Source organism: Aethalodelphis obliquidens, unplaced genomic scaffold, assembly GCF_003676395.1.
Source record: "Aethalodelphis obliquidens isolate GAN/ISIS:26980383/991018 unplaced genomic scaffold, ASM367639v1 scaffold59, whole genome shotgun sequence".
In the NCBI taxonomy this organism is placed as follows: Eukaryota; Metazoa; Chordata; class Mammalia; order Artiodactyla; family Delphinidae; genus Aethalodelphis; species Aethalodelphis obliquidens.
Genome location: NW_020838003.1, coordinates 9,615,135 through 9,637,910, shown reverse-complemented (window position 1 = coordinate 9,637,910; position 22,776 = coordinate 9,615,135). Strand labels below are relative to the sequence as shown.

General features: G+C 40.8%; 1 long non-coding RNA gene across 1 annotated transcript in view; it reads left to right on the top strand.

The window, feature by feature from the left end:
- LOC113609889 (uncharacterized) overlaps nt 1-22,491 on the top strand; it is a 55,857-nt gene extending 33,366 nt beyond the window's left edge. Inside the window, exons 4-5 of the long non-coding RNA XR_003428859.1 lie at nt 13,264-13,352; nt 21,967-22,491. This is a non-coding gene — a long non-coding RNA (uncharacterized LOC113609889). The remainder of the gene's footprint in view (nt 1-13,263; nt 13,353-21,966) is intronic.
- Nucleotides 22,492-22,776: the final 285 nt, after the last annotated feature.

The window sequence follows — 22,776 nt, the reverse complement described above, 5'->3', positions numbered from 1 at the left end:
GGCCCTGGCTTCATGAGTATGGGATGAAGTTTCAGGCCATGAGTCATGTACCCAAAAAGTATATGGGCTTTTTTTTTTTTTAACATCTTTATTGGGGTATAATTGCTTTACAATGGTGTGTTAGTTTCTGCTTTATAACAAAGTGAATCAGTTATACATATACATATGTTCCCATATGTCTTGCCTCTTGCGTCTCCCTCCCTCCCACCCTCCCTATCCCACCCCTCCAGGGTGTCACAAAGCACCGAGCCAATATCCCTGTGCCATGCGGCTGCTTCCCACTAGCTATCTACCTTACGTTTGTTAGTGTGTATATGTCCATGACTCTCTCTCGCCTTGTCACAGCTCACACTTCCACCTCCCCGTATCCTCAAGTCTGTTCTCCAGTAGGTCTGCGTCTTTATTCCTGTCTTACCCCTAGGTTCTTCATGACATTTTTTTTTCTTAAATTCCATATATATGTGTTAGCATACGGTATTTGTCTTTTTCTTCCTGACTTACTTTACTCTGTATGACAGACTCTAGGTCTATCCACCTCATTACAAATAGCTTAATTTCGTTTCTTTTTATGGCTGAGTAATATTCCATTGTATATATGTGCCACATCTTCTTTATCCATTCATCTGATGATGGGCACTTAGGTTGTTTCCATGTCCTGGCTATTGTAAATAGAGCTGCAATGAACATTTTGGTACATGACTCTTTTTGAATTATGGTTTTCTCAGGGTATATGCCCAGTAGTGGGATTGCTGGGTCATATGGTAGTTCTATTTGTAGTTTTTTAAGGAACCTCCATACTGTTCTCCATATTGGCTGAACCAATTCACATTCCCACCAGCACTGCAAGAGTGTTCCCTTTTCTCCACACCCTCTCCAGCATTTACTGTTTCTAGATTTTTTGATGATGGCCATTCTGACTGGTGTGAGATGATATCTCATTGTAGTTCTGATTTGCATTTCTCTATTGATTAATGATGTTGAGCATTCTTTCATGTGTTTGTTGGCAGTCTGTATATCTTCTTTGGAGAAATGTCTATTTAGGTCTTCTGCCCATTTTTGGATTGGGTTGTTTGTTTTTTTGTTATTCAGATGCATGAGCTGCTTGTAAATTTTGGGGATTAATCCTTTGTCAGTTGCTTCATTTGCAAATATTTTCTCCCATTCTGAGGGTTGTCTTTTGGTCTTGTTTATGGTTTCCTTTGCTGTGGAAAAGCTTTTAAGTTTCATTAGGTCCCATTTGTTTATTTTTGTTTTTATTTCCATTTCTCTAGGAGGTGGGTCAAAAAGGCTCTTGCTGTGATTTATGTCATAGAGTGTGCTGCCTATGTTTTCCTCTAAGAGTTTGATAGTTTCTGGCCTTGCATTTTGGTCTTTAATCCATTTTGAGCTTATTTTTGTGTATGGTGTTAGGGAGTGGTCTAATCTCATACTCTTACATGTACCTGTCCAGTTTTCCCAGCACCACTTATTGAAGAGGTTGTCCTTTCTCCACTGTACATTCCTGCCTCCTTTATCAAAGATAAGGTGACCATGTGTGCGTGAGTTTATCTCGGGACTTTCTATCCTGTTCCATTGATCTATCTTTCTGTTTTTGTGCCAGTACCATACTGTCTTGATTACTGTAGCTTTGTAGTATAGTCTGAAGTCAGGGAGTCTGATTCCTCCAGCTCCATTTTTCGTTCTCAAGATTGCTTTGGCTATTCGGGGTCTTTTGTGTTTCCATACAAATTGTGAAATTTTTTGTTCTAGTTCTGTGAAAAATGCCATTGGTAGATTGGTAGGGATTGCATTGAATCTATAGATTGCTTTGGGTAGTAGAGTCATTTTCACAATGTTGATTATTCCAATCCAAGAACGTGGTATATCTCTCCATCTATTTGTATCATCTTTAATTTCTTTCATCAGTGTCTTATAGTTTTCTGCATACAGCTCTTTTGTCTCCTTAGGTAGGTTTTTTCCTAGATATTTTATTCTTTTTGTTGCGATGGTAAATGGGAGTGTTTTCTTGATTTCACTTTCAGATTTTTCATCATTAGTTTATAGGAATGCCAGAGATTTCTGTGCATTAATTTTGTATCCTGCTACTTTACCAAATTCATGATTAGCTCCAGTAGTTTTCTGGTAGCATCTTTAGGATTCTCTATATATAGTATCATGTCATCTGCAAACAGTGACAGGTTTACTTCTTCTTTTCTGATTTCGATTCCTTTTATTTCCTTTTCTTCTCTGATTGCTGTGGCTAAAACTTCCAAAACTATGTTGAATAAGAGTGGTGAGAGTGGGCAACCTTGTCTTCTTCCTGATCTTAGTGGAAATGTGTTCAGTTTTTCACCATTGAGGATGATATTTGCTGTGGGCTTGTCATATATGGCCTTTATTATGTTGAGGAAAGTTCCCTCTATGCCTACTTTCTGCAGGGTTTTTATCATAAATGGGTGTTGAATTTTGTCAAAAGCTTTCTCTGCATCTATTGAGATGATCATATGGTTTTTCTCCTTCAATTTGTTAATATGGTTTATCACATTGATAGATTTGCGTATATTGAAGAATCCTTGCATTCCTGGAATAAACCCCACTTTATCATGGTGTATGATCCTTTTAATGTGCTGTTGGATTCTGTTTGCTAGTATTTTGTTGAGGATTTTTGCATCTATGTGCATCAGTGATATTGGCCTGTAGTTTTCTTTTTTTGTGGCTTCTTTCTCTGGTTTTGGTATCAGGGTGATGGTGGCCTCATAGAATGAATTTGGGTGTGTTCCTCCCTCTGCTATATTTTGGAAGTTTGAGAAGTATGGGTGTTAACTCTTTTCTAAATGTTTGATAGAATTTGCCTGTGAAACCATCTGGTCCTGGGCTTTTGTTTGTTGGAAGATTTTTAATCACAGTTTCAATTTCAGTGCTTGTGATTGGTCTGTTCATATTTTCTATTTCTTCCTGATTCAGTCTTGGCACGTTGTGCATTTCTAAGAATTTGTCCATTTCTTCCAGATTGTCCATTTTATTGGCATAGAGTTGCTTGTAGTAATCTCTCATGATCTTTTTTATTTCTGCAGTGTCAGTTGTTACTTCTCCTTTTTCATTTCTAATTCTATTGATTTGAGTCTTCTCCCTTTTTTTCTTGATTAGTCTGGCTAGTGGTTTATCTATTTTGTTTATCTTCTCAAAGAACCAGCTTTTAGTTTTATTGATCTTTGCTATTGTTTCCTTCATTTCTTTTTCATTTATTTCTGATCTGATTTTTATGATTTCTTTCCCTCTGCTAGCTTTGGGTTTTTTTTGTTCTTCTTTCTCTAATTGCTTGAGGTGCAAAGTTAGGTTGTTTATTCGAGATGTTTCCTGCTTCTTAAGGTGGGCTTGTATTGCTATAAACTTCCCACTTAGAACTGATTTTGCTGCATCCCATAGGTTTTGGGTCGTTGTGTCTCCATTGTCATTTGTTTCTAGGTATTTTTTTATTTCCTCTTTGATTTCTTCAGTGATCACTTCATTATTAAGTAGTGTATTGTTTAGCCTCCATGTGTTTGTATTTTTTACAGATCTTTTCCTGTAATTGATATCTAGTCTCATGGCGTTGTGGTCGGAAAAGATACTTGATACAATTTCAATTTTCTTAAATTTACCAAGGCTGGATTTGTGACCCAAGATATGATCTATCCTGGAGAATGTTCCATGAGCACTTGAGAAAAATGTGTATTCTGTTGTTTTTGGATGGAGTGTCCTATAAATATCAATTAAGTCCATCTTGTTTAATGTATCATTTAAAGCTTGTGTTTCCTTATTTATTTTCATTTTGGATGATCTGTCCATGGGTGAAAGTGGGGTGTTAAAGTCCCCTACTGTGAATGTGTTACTGTCAATTTCCCCTTTTATGGCTGTTAGTATTTGCCTTATATATTGAGGTGCTCCTATGTTGGGTGCATAATTATTTACAATTGTTATATCTTCTTCTTGGATCTATCCCTTGATCATTATGTAGTGTCCTTCTTTGTCTCTTTTAATAGTCCTTATTTTAAAGTCTATTTTGTCTGATATGAGAATTGCTTCTCCAGCTTTCTTTTGGTTTCCATTTGCATGGAATATCTTTTTCCATCCCCTTGTTTTCAGTCTGTATGTGTCTCTAGGTCTGAAGTGGGTCTCTTGTAGACAGCATATATAAGGGTCTTGTTTTTGTATCCATTCAGCCAATCTGTGTCTTTTGGTGGGAGCATTTAGTCCATTTACATTTAAGGTAATTATCGATATGTATGTTCCTATTCCCATTTTCTAAATTGTTTCTCTTGTGTTTCTTGTCTAGAGAAGTTCCTTTAGCATTTGTTGTAAAGCTGGTTTGGTGGTGCTGAACTCTCTCAGCTTTTGCTTGTCTGTAACAGTTTTAATTTCTTCATCAAATCTGAATGAGATCCTTGCTGGGTAGAGTAGTCTTGGTTGCAGGTTTTTCTCCTTCATCACTTTCAGTATGTCCTGCCACTCCCTTCTGGCTTGTAGGGTTTCTGCTGAGAGATCAGCTGTTAACCTTATGGGGATTCCCTTGTGTATTATTTGTTGTTTTTCCCTTTCTGCTTTTAATATGTTTTCTTTGTATTTAATTTTTGACAGTTTGATTAATACGTGTCTTGGCGTATTTCTCCTTGGATTTATCCTGTATGGGACTCTCTGTGCTTCCTGGACTTGATTAACTATTTCCTTTCCCATATTAGGGAAGTTTTCAACTATAATCTCTTCAAATATCTTCTCAGTCCCTTTCTTTTTCTCTTCTTCTTCTGGAACCCCTATAATTCGAATGTTGGTGCGTTTAATGTTGTCCCAGAGGTCTCTGAGACTGTCCTCAGTTCTTTTCATTCTTTTTTCTTTATTCTGCTCTGCAGTACTTATTTCCACTATTTTATCTTCCAGGTCACTTATCCGTTCTTCTGCCTCAGTTATTCTGCTATTGATCTCATCTAGAGTACTTTTAATTTCATTTATTGTGTTGTTCATCGTTGCTTGTTTCATCTTTATTTCTTCTAGGTCCTTGTTAAATGTTTCTTGCATTTTGTCCATTCTATTTCCAAGATTTCAGATCATCCTTACTATCATTATTCTGAATTCTTTTTCAGGTAGACTGCCTATTTCCTCTTCATTTGTTAGGTCTGGTGCATTTTTATCTTGCTCCTTTATCTGCTGTGTGTTTTTTTGTCTTCTCATTTTACTTATCTTACTGTGTTTGGGGTCTCCTTTTTGCAGGCTGCATGTTCGTAGTTCCCGCTGTTTTTGATGTCTGTCTCCAGTGGCTAAGGTTGGTTCAGTAGGTTGTGTAGGCTTCCTGGTGGTGGGGACTAGTGCCTGTGTTGTGGTGGATGAGGCTGGATCTTGTCTCTCTAGTGGGCAGGTTCATGTCTGGTGGTGTGTTTTGGGGTGTCTGTGGTCTTATTATGATTTTCGGCAGCCTCTCTGCTAATGGGTGGGGTTGTGTTCCTGTTTTGCTAGTTGTTTGGCATAGGTTGTCCAGCACTGTAGCTTGCTGGTCGTTGAATGAAGCTGGGTGCTGGTGTTAAGATGGAGGTCTCTGGGAGATTTTCGCCGTTTGATATTATGTGGAGCTGGGAGGTCTTTTGTTGACCAGTGTCCTGAAGTTGGCTCTCATACCTCAGAGGCAGAGCCCTGACTCCTGGCTGGAGCACGAAAAGCCTTTCATCCACACAGCTCAGAATAAAAGGGAGAAAAAGTAGAGAGAATTAGTAGAAGTATGAAGAAAGAAAGAAGGAAAGGAGGGAAGGAAGGAAGGAAGAAAGAAAGAAAGAAAGAAGGAAAGAACGCAAGAAGGAAAGAAAGGAGGGAGGGAGGGAGGGAGGAAGGAAGGAAGGAGGGAAAGAAGGAAAAAAGAAAGAAAGAAGATACAGTAAAATAAAAGTATAATAAAGTTATTGAATTAAAAAATATTTATTAAAAAAAAAAGGGACGGATAGAACCTTAGGACAAATGTTGGAAGCAAAGCTATACAGACAAAATCTTACACAGAAGCATACACATACACCCTCACAAAAAGAGGTAAAGGGGGAAAAATCATAAATCTTGCTCTCAGAGACCACCTCCTCAATTTGGGATGATTCGTTGTCTAAAGGAGGGAAGGAAGGAAGGAAAGAAAGAAAGAAAGAGAGAAAGAACGAAGGTAAAGTATAATAAAGTTATTAAAATTAATTATTAAGAAAAAAATTTTTTTAAAAACCATGGACGGATAGAATCCTAGGACAAATGGTGGAAGCAAGACTATACAGACAAGATCTCACACAGAAGCATACACATACACATTCACAAAAAGAGGAAAAGGGGAAAAAAATCATAGATCTTGCTCCTAAAGTCCACCTCCTCAATTTGGGATCATTCCTTGTCTATTCATGCATTCCACAGATGCAGGGTACATCAAGTTGATTGTGGAGCTTTAATCCGCTGCTTCTGAGGCTGCTGGGAGAGATTTCCCTTTCTCTTCTTTGTTCTCACAGCTCACAGGGGCTCAGCTTTGGATTTGGCCCCCGCCTCTGCGTGTAGGTCGCTGGAGGACGTCTGTTTTTTGCTCAGACAGGACGGGGTTAAAGAAGCCGCTGATTCGGGGGCTCTGGCGCACTCTGGCCGGGGTGGGGGGGAGGGAGGGGCACTGCGTGCGGGGCGGGCCTGCGGCGGCAGAGGCCAGCGTGACGTTGCACCAGCCTGAGGCTCGCCGTGCGTTCTCCCGGGGAAGTTGTCCCTGGATCCCGGGAACCTGGCAGTGGCGGGCTGCACAGGCTCTGCGGAAGAGGGGTGTGGAGAGTGACCTGTGCTCGCACACAGGCCCCTTGGTGGCGGCAGCAGCAGCCTTAGCGTCTCCTGCCCGTCTCTGGGGTCCGCGCTTTTAGCCGCGGCTCGCGCCCGTCTCTGGGGTCCGCGCTTTTAGCTGCAGCTCGCGCCCGTCTCTGGAGTTCCTTTAAGCAGCGCTCTTAAACCCCTCTCCTCGCGCACCAGAAAACAAAGTGGGAAGAAAAAGTCTCTTGCCTCTTCAGCAGGTGCAGACTTTTCCCCGGACTCCCTCCCGGCTAGCTGTGGTGCACTAACCCCTTCAGGCTATGTTCAAGCCGCCAACCCCAGTCCTCTCCCTGCGCTCCGTCCGAAACCGAAACCCGAGCCTCAGCTCGTAGCCCCGCCCGCCCCGGCGGGTGAGCAGACAAGCCTTTTGGGCTGGTGAGTGCCGGTCGGCCCTGATTCTCCGTGCGGGAATCTCCCCGCTTTGCCCTCCGCACCCGTTGCTGTGCACTCCTCCGTGGCTTCGAAGCTCCCCCCTCCGCCTCCCGCAGTCTCCGCCCGCGAAGGGGCTTCCTAGTGTGTGGAAACTTTTCTTCCTTCACAGCTCCCTCCCACTGGTGCAGATGCCGTCCCTATTCTTTTGTCTCTGTTTTTTTCTTTTGCCCTACCCAGGTACGTGGGGAGTTTCTTGCCTTTTGGGAGGTCTGAGGTCTTCTGCCAGCCTTCAGTAGGTGATCTGTAGGAGTTGTTCCACGTGTAGATGTATTTCTGGTGTATCTGTGGGGAGGAAGGTGATCTCCGCGTCTTACTCTTCCGCCATCTTCAAGGTCCCCCCAGGATATGGGCTTTTGAATCTAAGAGCTGGTTTCAGCTTCTAGTTCTTTCACTAGGTAGCTGTGTGACCTTTGATAAATTATCTAACCTCTCTGAGCTTCCTAATTTGTGAAATATAGACGGTAATTTCTACCTTTCAATGTTGTTTTGAGTAGGTAATATGCACCAAATGGTTACCATTGTGCTTGGCGCAGGTGGCTATTGTTGGAACAGGAGAAAGATGCCTATGGGTGGAAAAGTCCTCACGTAAGTTAATATTCCTGACTACCTGATTTAGGAAAATCAACCTTTCTCAAGAATAATTGTCAGCTCTGACAGGAAGTTATGAACTTTTGTAATACAGGATGTATTACAAAGCACTGTTGGGATGTCGAGTCTTGTTAATGTCACTGAGTGGTCCTCCAAGCATGGAATCAGTACTGTTGCCCACACAACAATTAACTTCACCCCTCATTAGTAATGTGCCTGCAGACATTATTTCTTTTTGCTCTATCTTATCTCACTAGGATGCCATCCAAGAGAACACTTAAATAAAAATCCAGTTGTTATGTCTTGCTGTTAGCTGAACAAGTGTAAGGTAAACACCATTAAGGTTAAATGTATTACGCTAACCTCCATTGAATGAGTGACAAGAAGGCCAAGAAGAACTCCATCTAAGCTGAGGAACAGCTAATTTTGAGTGACAAAAATGGAACCTTCTAAACTTGGACCTGAGTTTAATTAGGGGTGTTGGGCATTCTTACCTGAAATCACAAGAGAAAAACTGAAGTTGTTCCTTCATTTGGGGTCTGTTTATTACCTATAATTATTCTCCCTGTTCAAAATTACAATTGAGGATTATTTATATTTTTCTCTTCCCCCTTTTCCTTTTTCAGTCTCATCAAGAATTATTTATTGAGCATCTATTATGGTCAAAATACTAAGCTAAATTTTGAGAGAGCCAAAAGCACAATAGAATTGCTCCTCTCCATACCTGTTTGGGCAATTTAGTTACATAGGGGAGAGAATAGCCATAGAATAGCCATAGTAGAAGGTAGTTTTTGATGATGAATGCCAGATGAATTTCTATATAAAATGTTCTGAGTTAGCAGTTTAGTAAAAAAGATTGAGCCTGTAGTTCCCTCTAATTGGTGAATACACTTTATCTTCAATTTTCCCAAATCACAGCTGCTGCCTTGATCTACCTTTTTTTACAGGAATTAAAATTCTAAGGTGTCATCTGGAATTTGAGAGCCATGCTCCATTAACACTAATGAGTGACTTTTGGTTAAATCTTCATGGATCAGGTTGAACATCTCCCTGTAGGTATTGGTTCACATTTCATTTCGGTGGGCATCACACCAGCCTGCACTAAAATTGTTTGCTTCATTTAACCAGTAAGGGTGTCCAACAAATCTATGATTTATGGTTTGGAAAGTATCCAGCTTAGTCCAGGTTGTTACTGAAAATTTCCTGGTTTTTTAGTAGTTATAGCTTCACGTTCAGGTCAACTACAATTGTAAATTTCCAAGCCCTCCTTGTTTCCTGTAGGACTTAGTTAAAAATACTTTGTATATGGGCTGATATGACTTTAAAATGACTGTTCTAACAATAATGGAATCATATAAATTTACTTCTGAAAGCTAGAGGTTTAAGTTAAACATCCATGACAATTGAGTTGCTGGACTGTGTATTTTTGTCATTGTAATGATTTGTAAAATAACCTTCAGATTCACAGGCATGTGGGTAGGCAATTTTTAAAGTTTTTTCATGAAAAACCCAAGGGACCTCCAAAAAAATCATTATTTCCATTTCCTACATAACTCTGAATAGTGTTTATATTAATTGCATCTACTTTGATTGCAAATTTAATGTCAGGAAACATTGTTGAGATGTGTCGTTCAAGGTTAATAAGAAGGTGTTCGGTCATATCATTTAGTCATGAGCCACAGCTTGAGGCCTCAGCCTCCCACCGCTAATGAATTTTCCTCTAAAGCTCCAAGATTTTGGAACTTTGAAGTGCTGGGGGTCGAGGGTGGGTCTTTGTACCTGTGTGTCTGCCCTTTTGTTTGGGGAACTGGTCTTCACCAGCATTTTCTTAACAAGTGAAGTCCCTATTGCAGTGTGACTGTTAGATTAGGAGCCATTAATAATTGGCAATTTGTAGCTGTCATAATGATGCTGGAGACTTTCCAGATGGCTTTTCCCTTTCTCTCTAGAAGAACGAAGCCTTATGCTTATTCCCTTTGATGGGATTTTAATCAAGCAGACATTGGTCATGACCCTTGACCCATAGTAGTCTGTCGGCTCATCTTTGGTCTGGGGACAGGCCTGTGTCTTGTGTTCCCTAGGACAGACTCACCTGCTTATCAGAGCTTTGGCTTTCTGATAAAAGGACAAGGCTTTGGGAGGGTAGGAATCGGGTATATCAGAATGGAGGGGTTGGAAGTATTGGGGTGTTGCAAGTATACCTTTGAAGGGAAAAAAAAAGAAAGAAATGTCCAAGTGAATTTTTGAAATAACTAAACCGGTTGTGAAGGGAACAACCGGAAGCTAAGGGCATTCTCTTTCCTTTGGGCCTGTCTCTGTACTACTCGCAGGCTAGGCACTTAATATAAGTGTAGATTAGGAACAAAATGAGAGTTTCTGCTATTAACTTTAATAGCTAATAATTTTCTCACGTCCAACTTTGTTCCCCTTCTTCTTCCATTACACCTCCCACCCAACCTTAAGAGAAAGAGAAAAAAATGGAATTTTCTGTAGAGTTTTATAGTTAATGTTACCTGAGCAACATTATGCTTCAGAGTAGGGATAGTGATAGGTGGGAAATATCTTTCCTGGGGAAGTGACGAAGTTTCCAGTGTCAAGCTTCTTTCTGCCTCACGGTTCTCGTGCCTGGGCTGCCCTTTGACTAAGATCCTTGTCTTTGCCTTCACTGAGGTCTCTGCTTGGAGAATCCCGCCTTGCCTGCTCTCCCTGAACTGCTCCATCTGAGCTAGAGTCTCCCTCCCTGGCCCACAGTCTCCTCAGCCCCTTCACAGTGCTTTCTGCTCCATGGCACTCATTGCTCTCCGGGAAACTGCCTCTCCCACCAGAAAGTAAGCTCCCTGAGCGTAGGCACTGTGTCTTACTGCTGTACGCTCAGGGTCTCGTACCTGGTAGAGGTTCAAAAAATATTTATCGAATTAACGTATTCATTTCTCACCTTAGGCTCTGTGTGTAGAATCTGAGTCTCTATAAAAATGCTGCTCTGCTCTGCCTGTTGCGTTATCTTAGATGTGCTATTCTAAGATGTGCGGTTTTTCACATTACTGAAATTGGGATACATATTAAAAATACAGATTTAATTAGGTGATGGTTATCACCCATCAAAGCTGCAACTAAATCGATATACATCTTATAATTAAATGTGCCTTAGAATCAAGGACATTGTGGTAGACAGAATGCCCTCCCTACCAAAGGTGGCCATGTTCTAATTCCTGGGACTTGTGAATATGTCACCTTACATGGTAAGAGGGACTTTGCAGATGTGATTCAGTTAAGGATTTTAAGATAGAGAGATTACCCTGGGTTTTTCAGTTTGGCCCAATGTAATCACAAGGGTCTTTATAAGAGGGAGGTAGAATGGTCAAAGTCAGAGGAAGATTTTATGATGCAAGCAGAAGTGGAGTGATGCAGGACCACAGGCCGAGGAAGGCAGCCTCTAGAAGCTGGAAAGGCAAGGAAATGGATTCTCCCCTAGAGCCTCCAGAAGGATTGTAGCTCTGCCAACCATTTTAGACTTCCACCTCCAGAACTATAAGATAACAAATCTGTACTGTTTTAAGCCACTAAACCTGTGGTGATTTGTTATAGCAGCTGCAGGAAACTAATACAGGCATGTTATTACAGGCAATAACATGTATTACATTTAATCTCTCCAACAAGGAGGGGTGAGAATTGGTAGATACATGTCTGGCATCTCTGCCCCTCAGTGGGAATGTTCTGAGGCATGTTTCATGCAATCTCCCAGAGGATCCCCTTCAAGATTGAGCCCTAATTGCTCACAGCACTCATTAGTGACCCTATTATTGATTTGCCATGCTACCCTGTCTTCAAGCTTCCTGGATTACTTCCCAAATAAGCCTTTTGCACCCTAATCCTCACCTCAGGTTCTGCTTTTGGATGAACTCTAACTGGGATATCACCCTAAGCTCAAAGCCTTGGCCCCAAGCATCTGGACCCTGTCTTCTCCTCTCTCTTCATCCCTGCTACCCTCTCTCGCCCACCAAATCCCACCACACCAGCCATTATTCAGAATCTAATCTGTTCCAAATTCCTGCTTCCCATAGGTTGTTTGCACTTCTTCCTCCTGCCTGAATGCTTCTGAGTTGTGTTCATCCTTTAGGTTCCCAATCAAATGTCACTTCCTCATGGAGGTTTCCTGGCCCTCCAGACTATGAATGTTTTTCCTGACCCTCCTGCACTTTTCTTTCATGGCACTTACAAATGAAATGAGTTAATTATCTTATGGGAGGACGATTATCTGTTTCTTTGTGGGTCTCGCAAAGGACTTGAACACACTAGTATCACATGATGTGGGTGTCAGGTAAGATTTATGGGAAACTCACAGGCAGAAGGGACAGCATGGTGCATATGCCCCCCTCCTCTCAGCTGCTAGCTGAGATGCGTGCTGGGCTAGGCACAGCTGGACAAATCATGGGAAGTGCTCCAAGAGAAGGCCCCTGCTGTGTACCACTGTCCGTATTTATAAGGTAACTGGGAGGAGACAGGGGACAGCTAGTGAACATGTGATAGTGGAAGCTTCCTGGACAGAAAGATGGCCTTATTGTACCAGAGCTTAGCTGGAAGTATCATCCTAATTTTTTTTTTCTTTCTTTCTTTTTTCTTTTGTTGAAGTACAGTTGATTTACAATGTTGTGTTAGTTTCAGGTGTACAGCAAAGTGATTCAGTTATATATATATATAGGTAGTATATATATTTTATCTATTCTTTTTCAGATTCTTTTCCCTTATAGGTTATTATAAAAATTGAGTATAGTTCCCTGTGCTATATAGTGAGTCCTTGTTGCTTATCTATTTTAGATATAGTAGTGTATGTTAATCCCACACTCCTAATTTTCCCTTAATTTTTAAGTGGAGAGCCCCATCAGTTGAAAAAAATGTTGAGTTCACACTTCCAATATATGTATATTTATTTATGTTTGTACATGTTTTCACTGTTAAGCTAAATGTCAAATAGTAGAGAAGCTGAATTTCTTTATTGAGATAAGCATAAACAAAATAAAAATAAAATACACAAAAATTGAAAGAAATTTAAAAAATAGAAAATTGTAAAATTTCTTTGCATGTTCTAGTAGATCATTTTATGTGTGTCCTGAGTGCACACACCACAAAGTGGAGATTATTGCTCCAGAGCAGTGCTTTTCTGAGGAACAGATCCCCTGGGCGCTGGTTAACATGCAGACTCTGATTCAGCAGGCCTGGGTGGGGCCTGGGATTTGCATTTCTAACCAGCTCCCAGGTGATGCCAATGGAATTGTTTTGTGAACCACACTTTGAGTAGCCAGGTTAAAGCCTCTTGCTGTCCAGAATATTCATAAGCCACTGAGATTTAGATGCTCAGATTAAACAGTGATATGGCATCTTCTGTTATTGTGGAATGATTTTCTCACTCTCATGTTTTGGTATTTCCAGGTGGAGTCCGTGGAATGTGTGTGACCTTCACCGCATTGTTGAATGACTGTCCATCAGAAAAAACAAAAAGTGAAGGGCCACTGGGCAAGGTAAAAGTTTGTTGACTCTCCATTTCTCTTGGCCTTTAAGATCTAATTATCTATTCTTATTCCTCCGAAGGGATTGCAGAAACACAATGAGCCCCATATGGGAGCAGGCTCTATGCCGGGTGCTTTCCATGTGCCATTTCATTTCAGATCTGGCTCTAATGGCAGAAACCAGTCTGAATACAAAGAAATCTGTTGTGTATGCTTGTGTGTGAGTGTGTGTGTGTGTGTGTGTGTGTCTGCGCGAGTGTATGAGAGATTGAAACAGAGAGAGAGAGAAGGGGGAAGGGCTCGGCTTTCTCTTCTGACCCTCTGTCTGATCTGTTGTGAGTGCTGGACCAAACCATTCAAACTCCCTGTGCTCAGGGATGCAGTGAGGATTCCCCAGTTAGTGACAGAATCTGAGTGATTTGTAGGCATTTGTGTACTGATTGTCTTGCCCTCTAGGCATGAATTGTGTTGTATCAGGAGGGCAAGAGGGTTCCAAATAGATTTAATATTCCTTGTATGAGCTTCAACCATCTGCCCGCCAGCTCTCAGTGTGAACATAATATATGTTTCCAGAATCAAACACAAAGAATCTGTTTTTTTTTTTTCTTTTTCCTTTTTTCAAAGGCTTTTAGTTTAGTTCATTTGTCTTTTCCTTGTCTTTTGGGGTAGGTCACTAGGGTCATCCTCTCTGCAATTTATTTACTTTCATTTTGTTTTCTGATTCCTTTGGCATAGTGAAATAAATGGGTTTCCCTTTCCCAATTTCCATGTACCCACTACAGAACTGTATCCTTGAAATTGGTGCATATCTATGAAATCTTGTGATGCACCTATGAGGTGGCTGGGATTGAACTGCAGGCGTTCCCAATGGGTACAGTTTAGACCCTGGACGTCTGAAAATTCTTCCCAGGCTAAATCTAAATGCTGTTCTGCTGAGTGATGAAACTTTAACATTTTCCCTTCTTTCAAGGGAAATCTTGTGACTGTTGATGGGACTGTCCTAGTAGCTATAACTCATTGAAGGACTAAAGTTATTTGGGTGTTGAGTGTCTTTGTCCTGGAACCCTTGTGTCAGTTAAGGTAATTGACATATGGGGATCTTAAGCTCTGAAAGAGATGAAAATAAGTTAAAAGCCAATCAAACAGAGTTCTTAACTTAAAATTTTACTTAACTTAGAGAAATTTAGCAGGAGATCTGGGAAGTTCTTTATGTGAAAGTTGGGTGGGAACACAATTAGAACTCTCCTAGCATTACTCAGCAAGCAGGTGTTAGGCACGGAGTGACTAGTGGAAAGTGAACTTGTAATATTCTCCTGTAAAGGCCTCAGGCATAGGGGTCAAAATTCTTCAGTTTTGCTCATTTTTATTTAGTCAGCAAAATTTGCATTGTTTTGCATTAGACAGTGTATATTTAAAAACTGCTTCCTCTTTAAATGCATTTCACATTCAATTCTTCCTACAGGAGAAGGCTAAAAGAGCCCCATCCCTTGCTGCTCTTCTAGTCTATGATGATGGAGTGTAGGGGAAGGATGTGGGCTCTGGAGGACTGCCTGCATACCTGGCCAGCCTCCGTGTCTTTCTAGCTATGTGACCTTGGGAAGGAAATAAACATCTTCGTGCTGTATTTTCCTCAGTTGTAAAGTAGGGGTTATGATAGTGTCACTCAAAGGAGTTGATGAAATGATCAAATATAATAATGCATAATAATATCTGTAAAGCGCTTAGCACAGTGCCTTCCACAGAGCACCATGTTGGGTGTTGTTACTGTCATTACCATAGAGATGAAGGCTGGAGAAAATTGGGAGTGTGGATCCCCAACATGACTTGTGCTGTTTGGCTGTGGAAGATGTCTGAGACACCCCTCTGCCCGTGGAGAATTGAGAGGTCAGGGCTGACAGGGGAAGGAACAAAGGAAATAGAAATAGTATTTTATTTTTTTTAAAAAAGCTTTGGTTTAAATATGTGGCTCATGGAGGTGTGTGGTTGGATGGGAACCATGCTTTCCTTCCTTTCAGGTTGGTGCAGGCTTAGCCTTGCCCTCTCCTCCTTTCAACCTCCAGGTGTTTAGATTTGGTCTGAATTTGAGTCATTTTTGTTTTGGTTGTGAGACTGATGGAGCCCTAGGGGTGACCTTGTCCAGAACTCTTTAATCTGACTTAGTGTCTAATGCAGAGCAGATCTGGGCCTCTGTGGATAGTTAGAACTGAACCAGCCTTTAGGGGAATGGTGTGATTTGGGCCAGAGCCAAGAGCCTGTCCATTCACTGTCCCAGCTCTCTTTCATGTGGACTTTTTAAGGACATCGGCCACACCAATTAGGATGGACCAGTCAAAGAAGAGATTTGAAGCAATGAAATACAAACAAAAATGGTGTTTGCCTCAAGCCTCTTCTCCCCCTCACCCCCCATCTTTTGGACCTTTAGCTCTCTGGCTCCCATAGGATCTCTTCTCAAGTGTTCAGGTCTATCCCTGCAGCAGCTCTGCTCTTTAGTGCTGGCTCCCTCTCTCTGCTCCATTGTTTGTGCCCTCTGTGGCCACCACTGCTCACGAGGTGGTGCCACGGCCCTGGCCTTGATGTTTCTTTGCCTGGTCTTAGCTACACTCCTGCCTGCTGCTGCCCATTGGTGCACTTGGCTTCAAGGATTTCATACCGATGCCCCACTTCCGTCCCAAGTGCACTTTGGCTCTCCACCCTTGAGCCCTGATTCCGCAGGGTGTGGCATAGCCTTGATGTCACTGTGGGTTTTGTTGTCATTATGCAGTATTAGTCCCCTCATTGTCATTGGTGCTAACCTAGGCACTCCCACCATTACCATGATGAACCAGGCCCTTTCCCACAAGTATAATGACACTTACATTAAGCCCCAAACTGGGGGAGGTACAACTTATTCTCTTAGTCTCTTACCACACCTGTAATACTGCAACTTTTCCATTTATTGATTCAGTGTCTCCAGACTGCACCTCTCTTGTGAGTCAAAATGTAAGTTGCCTCCAGGGTTGGGTTAGAAGGAATGACTTAACCCCTTAGATAACCCAACTTCCTTTTGTGCTGACTGTCAGCCAATTATATTGGCCTAAACCGTGAATCTTTCCCGTATTAGAATATGTCTCCTTCCCATCGCAGACAGCCAGAGCAGGGCTGGGAGGACCAGGTGTATGGCTTTGCTCATTAAAGAGCCTCTGGCCATCAGCTTCAAATATCTTTCAAAGATTCTTTCAGGGAGCCCCATTATAGCTTTTCAAATAAATAAACCATGGCAGTTCCCTGTACCAGGACTAAAAGCCCAAATTCCTGCATCAAAGGAGTAAGCTTGGCTGTGATGTGGGGGTGGTACCTAAAGGATAAGATACTGGGTCCTTCTCCATCTCCCTCCTCCCCTCTTTCTCTCTCTTTCTCCCTGCATTCCTCTCCCTCTCTCCCTCCCCTTTCTCGTTTTTTTTTCTTTTGTTTTGCACCTAGCTCAAAGAAAAGGTTTTTGGGGGCGAAATCAGCCCTGCCATGATTTAGTGAAGATGTGCAGGGGCGCTGAGAAAGTAACTCAGTAGAAATAGTGTAGGTTAACAGGAGGTTTAGACTCTGGGCCCCACTACTGCTAATAGACTAGCTGTGTAAACTTGGGCAAAAACCTTAATCTCTCTGTGCCTCTTATTCTGTCAAGTGGGGTTGGGGGAGGAGGAAGTGGTAGATTGGATGAAATCCTTAAAAACATTCTCTTTTTGATGGAAATGGGCTTTTAGCAACTAGTGATGGAAAAGGCCTGGTATGCACTAAACTTTCCTACCCACCTTCTCGGTAAGGTAGAACGGGGGCCCAGACAGAAGCTACATGCTTGCTTGTTGTACCAAGAAAGAAGTGAGGCAGATATTAAGTTTAAATCAATAGTATTACTTGAGCACAGATAATGGAACTATTTTCCCCAAAACTGTTTTGATTGCTGCCAGTAGCTGCTATTTGGTATGAAATCCATTCAGATCCTCAAAAGTCAAAGGAACATACAGTGCATGAAAAGATGTTGTAATTGGCACCATTGTAACTCTATACGGTGTGTGATCTTAGCTGGGAGGAAGGGAGGGTTGTCAGATAACTTGTAATCTAATTTTCTTTGTTGTAAAATAGAATGTTACCATTGTATTCTTGTGGAATTATAATTATACCATCTCAGCCAAATAGAGCGCCTTTCTAGTCAGGTGCTTAAAGAGCTCAATAGGCATCCAGTCAGCCTTGTAAACATAGTAAACCCTGGCTCGCTTGCATTTCTGTCAGCTGAAATTTCCTATCAGCCAGCGTGTCCCCTCATCCTTCCTACCAGGATAAATGATTTTATGCTGGTGAACCTGACGCCCCAAGAGACACTGAAGTACCTTCTGAATCATCAAAGAATTATGAAACCTTCAGTAGAGTTTCGGTGTTAATTGCAATTTATGACAGCCTAATTTTTTGAAAAGTGGTAATTCAAGTGTTGCATAGCTGGTAATTAGTTGGAATAGTTGATTAATCAGACTGCTCTATTTTCTGACCATACTGAAGTACAGTATTTACAGTAACTGCAACACCGGCTCTCCCTGAGAGCCACGAAGCAGGCAGGGTTTGAAAGTAGTATTCTTTATTTTATCTTTATTATTTTTTTATTGAGGTATAATTGACATACAATATTATATTAGTTTCAGGTGTACAACATAATGATTCGATATTTATATATTGTGAAATGAACACCACAATAAGTCTAGTTAACATCTGTCATCAAACATAGTTATAGAATATTTTTTCTTGTGATAAGAAATTTTAAGATTTACTCTTAGCAACTTTCAAATGTGCAACACAGTATTATTAACTGTAGTTGCCATGCTGTACATTACATCCTCATGACTTATTTACTTTATAGCTGGGAGTTTGTACCTTTTGACCCTCTTCACCCATTTCAGCCCCCACCCCACCCCCAATCCCTGTCTCTGGCAACCACCAGTCTGGTCTCTGTATCTATGAACTTGGTTTTTTTTTAAGATTCCACATACAAGTGAGATCATATGGTATTTGTTTTTCTCTATCGGACTGATTTCACTTAGCATAATGTCCTCAAGGTCCATCCATGTTGTCACAAATGGCATGATTTTATTTATTTTTATAGCTAAATAATATTCCATTATAGATACACACACACATATATAAGATATTTTCTTTATCCATTCATCTGTTGATGGAGACAATAGTATTCTCTAGACTTGGCAGGCATACATTATTACTCATTCTGGGCAAATGATCATTTCCAGAACTTATTCTTGAACTTCTACATTAACTTCTAAGAGAAAATAGGAAAATTATAAAAATAGATTATATTTGCTTCTTATGGCTTTGCAATCCCTAGGGTCATTGCTGATAACTAGACTGCTAGCTCTAACAGTAAAGGTGAGTGTCTCTAAAACTGAATTTTGTATATTTAGTAGAGCTTCTTTACAGAGATTCCTTAAGGGGAATATCAGTGCAGTAGATTTCATTGCATTAATTGGTCCATTCTAAGTGTGTTACTAAAGGGATAAGATCTTAAATCAATTAAGATTAACTTGATAACTTTTTTTTTAATCCCCAAGTTCTTAATGATGGGATCTTAAAACAAAAGTATTAGAATTGGTGTTGTGCTCAGGTTCACTGCAAAGAATAGAAATATTCAGGAATATGTAAGAAGAAAATAAAAAATAATCCATTATTCTATCACCCAGAGAGAACTACGATTGCCTTTTGGTATGTTTCCTTCCATTTTCTTCCTATGTATACACGTAAACATTTCACAAAGTTAGCATATACTACATGTACTGTATGCTGTCCCCCACCAACATTATGTAAGGGACATTTTCTAGGTCAGTAAATATTCTTTAAAAACATATTTCATGCTGACCATTTTTATGAATCATAATTTATCAATCCAATCTCCTGTTGTTAGACTTTAGGTGGTTTACAAATTTGGCTTTATAATACTTCAACAAGTATCTTTCCTCATTCGTTTGCCCATCCATCTATTTATTCAATCAATTTTTACTGAGTACTATGTACCAGGCTCTGGGTCAGTAGTTGAGGATATATCATTAATCATAATCCTTCTAATACAGGTAGTTAACATTTATTACCATTACTAACTATGGACCAGGAACATTATTAGTACTAGTATATTAATTATATGAATATGTATTAGTATCATAATCATTCTAATAAGTTAGTATAATAGTATTAACTAATTAAATCCTTATGAGGTAGGTATTATTATCATCCCTATTTTCCAGAGAAGGAAACAGAGGCTTACATAATTGAAGTGACTTGTCCAAAAATCACTCGGTTGGTACTTGGAAGAGCCAGAATTCAAACTCAGGCTGCCTGACTCCAGTCGTGCTCTTTTAACCACAGTGGCTACTATGTCAGTAAAAAAGATGCTCCCCTGCCCCTATGGACATGAAACAATTTTAAATGTAATACTCTTTGAGTTATGTTGATTATCTGACTTTTTGATTTGATTCTCTGAGTATTTTCTTAGGATAAAGTCTAGAGATAGAAATGCTGAGTCAAAGATTATGAATAATCCTAGTGAATAATACTGTGGTTAAGGTCCTAAATGGGGGAGGACCCAAGATTACAAGATTATGTATCTATCTATCTATTAATCTATCTATCTATCTATCTATCAGTCATCTATCCATCCATCCATGCATCCATCCTGGCTCTCTGTTGTTGCTCTACCAGCAAGGTAGACAGCAGGAAATAGGTATAGTAATGATTCAGGCTTGGGCAGGCCCGGGAGAAGGTCTGGGCAATGCTCTTCCTATCAAGGCAGAGTCAGTGGGTGGCTGCCCTTCAGAAATGTTTCTCTTGACACTAGAAGATGCAAGATGGCAGAGGAGAGGCAGCATGGAGAGGAAAATCTCATCAAAGAAATGAGTCTAGATCACAAGTGAATGTACAGCCCCTTAAAATGAATATCATCACAAGAAAATACTCACTAAAAATCACGAGTTCAGTTAAAGACTTTCTTATTTCAGTTAGTATTTAGTATAGCCTTCCTTGCACCTAAACCATAAATTACTCACATAGGGCAAGTGACTATCTGTAAACATTCTTTCTGTTTCTTAAATTCCATACTTCTTCTTAAGTTCCACTCCCCCAAATGGACATTACCTGTTCTTTGCCAGCTTTCTGTGATGTAGTATCATGTAATAGCAAAAACACAGACTTGGCTGGCAGCTGAACTAGGCGTAATTCCTGGCTCTGCCGCTAACCTGCTGTGTGGTGTTGGACAATCTTTTTAATTCTCAATTTCTTCCTTTTAAAATAATACAGAGTTGTAATGGCAATCAAATGAAGTGCCACGAACAGAAAAAAATAACAGCTAACCTGTATTGAGTTCTTATTATAAGTATCACAAAATAAGACACTCTTCTGTTTAAAATGCATACATGTACTTATTCCTCAGAATAATCACATGGTAAGCTGGATTCTAGATAGCTCTAGGGCTTTCACCCCTGGTGTTCCTTCTGTGATTATGTTACATTATGTGGCAAAAGGGACTTTGAAGATGTGATTAAGGGACTAATCAGTTGACCTTAAGATAGGAAGATTATGTAGGTGGGCCTGGATATCACAATCATGTAATCACATGAGCCTCTTAGAGAGGCTCTTTTTCTCTCTTAGAGAAAAAAGTTTTCTCTGGCTGTTGGCAAGAAAAGAAGTCAGAGAGATTTGAAGCATGAGACAGACTCAAGGCAACTGTTGCTTAGAAGATGGAAGAGGTCACTTGAGAAGGAGTCTGGGCAACGTCTCCAAGTGGAGGGTGGGCACCCTGCTGACAACTAACAAGGAAACAGCGACCTCAGACCTATAGCTGCAAGGAACTGGATTCTGTCAACAACTTGTGTTTGAAAGTGGATTCTTCTCAGAGTCTCCAGATGAGAGCCCAGCTGGCTCTGTCTTGGTTTTGGCCTTGTGAGAGCCGAAGCAGAGAAGCTCCCCAAACTTCTAACCCACAGAACTGCGAGATAATAAATGGGTGTTGTTTTAAGATGCTAAGTTGTGACAGCAATAGAAAAAGAATACAGACTGCATGCAGTAGCTACCTTTATTCTTATGCTTGTTTTGCAGATGAGGAAACTGGAGCACAGAGAAGTAAAGTCACTTGACTGAAGTCTCACAGCTATTAAATATCAGAAGTGGGATTTAAATTGAGGTAGTGTGTCCCCAGAGCCCACAGCCTAACACGGCGACACAGTGCCTGAGACATTTGTAGGTACTCATTGTGTGTTAGTTTTCTTTTTCTTTTTAGTGTAGCTTAGAGGGCACCTAGCTGCCACAATTCCCGAGTTTGCTGCTGGTGGGGCATCTGGTGCTTCGGCAGTGGGCTTGGGATAAAGATAGTATACTTGGAGCATTAGTCTTCCTCGTGGGAGTAGGTCTTTTTATATTATAACAAACCTGAATATTTCATAGGCTAGAATGCAAAAGATAAAACCAGAGATGTCAAAAAAACTTTGTTTTTGATGATCTCTTTACTACGAAAAATACTTGACTGAAAAAAGTTTGAGAAGCACTGAGCTGATATATTCAAACTAATTTACACCTTTCCTTCTTATTTTATCCCCTAAATTCACAGTGGGTTTGCTGTACCAGCTAGAATTCTGGAAAGAGAATCAGGAAATCTGGACCCAGTTATTCATCACCATCCATCCAACCAGCCATCCGCTATTCATGGAGTCAGACAATAATTTGTAGAGTGCACCTATGTGCCTGGAGTGTCTCTAAGACAATGTGACTTGATGACGTAATACAAACTCTTCTAGTTCTGCTTCCTTGCATTTAAAACTAGGTGATATAACAAAACTTTCTCTGTCTATTACCAATTGAATGCTTTTACAGTTCTTGTATGTGCTGACCTCCAGATCTGACAAGGTAGGGTAATGTTTCTCAAAGTCCAGCCTGGGTACCACCTGCAGCAGAATCTCCTGGGTGCTTAATAAAAAAAAAAAAAGCAGATCCTGAGGTTTCCCCAAATCTTCTGAATCAGAAACACTGGGAGTTGGGGACCAGGACTTCTGGTTTTAAACAAGCTCTCCGGGTTATTCTCATGCACACTTGAAGTTTGAGATGTACAGCTATATGGATGCAAAATAAATACCTAACATAGGTCCTGTGTCCTAAAAATATCTCCCTTGTTAAAAGACAAGCGTTATAGGTTTGGAGAGAAAAACAGGGCCATACGTTTCTGTATCAGCTTCCTGGCCAGGCTCATTCGTCCCCTACCCCACCCCCATCCCAGCCAAGGCTGTGATTCTGGAGCATATCTGGCCCAGACCCTGTGCCGACAAAGTCACCTTTCCTCTTCTGGGGCTTGCTTGTGCCTGGCCCGTTCATTAAGAGGGGTCAAAGTGGACGTGAGCTGGAGGTCCCCCTCCCAGGCTTCGGG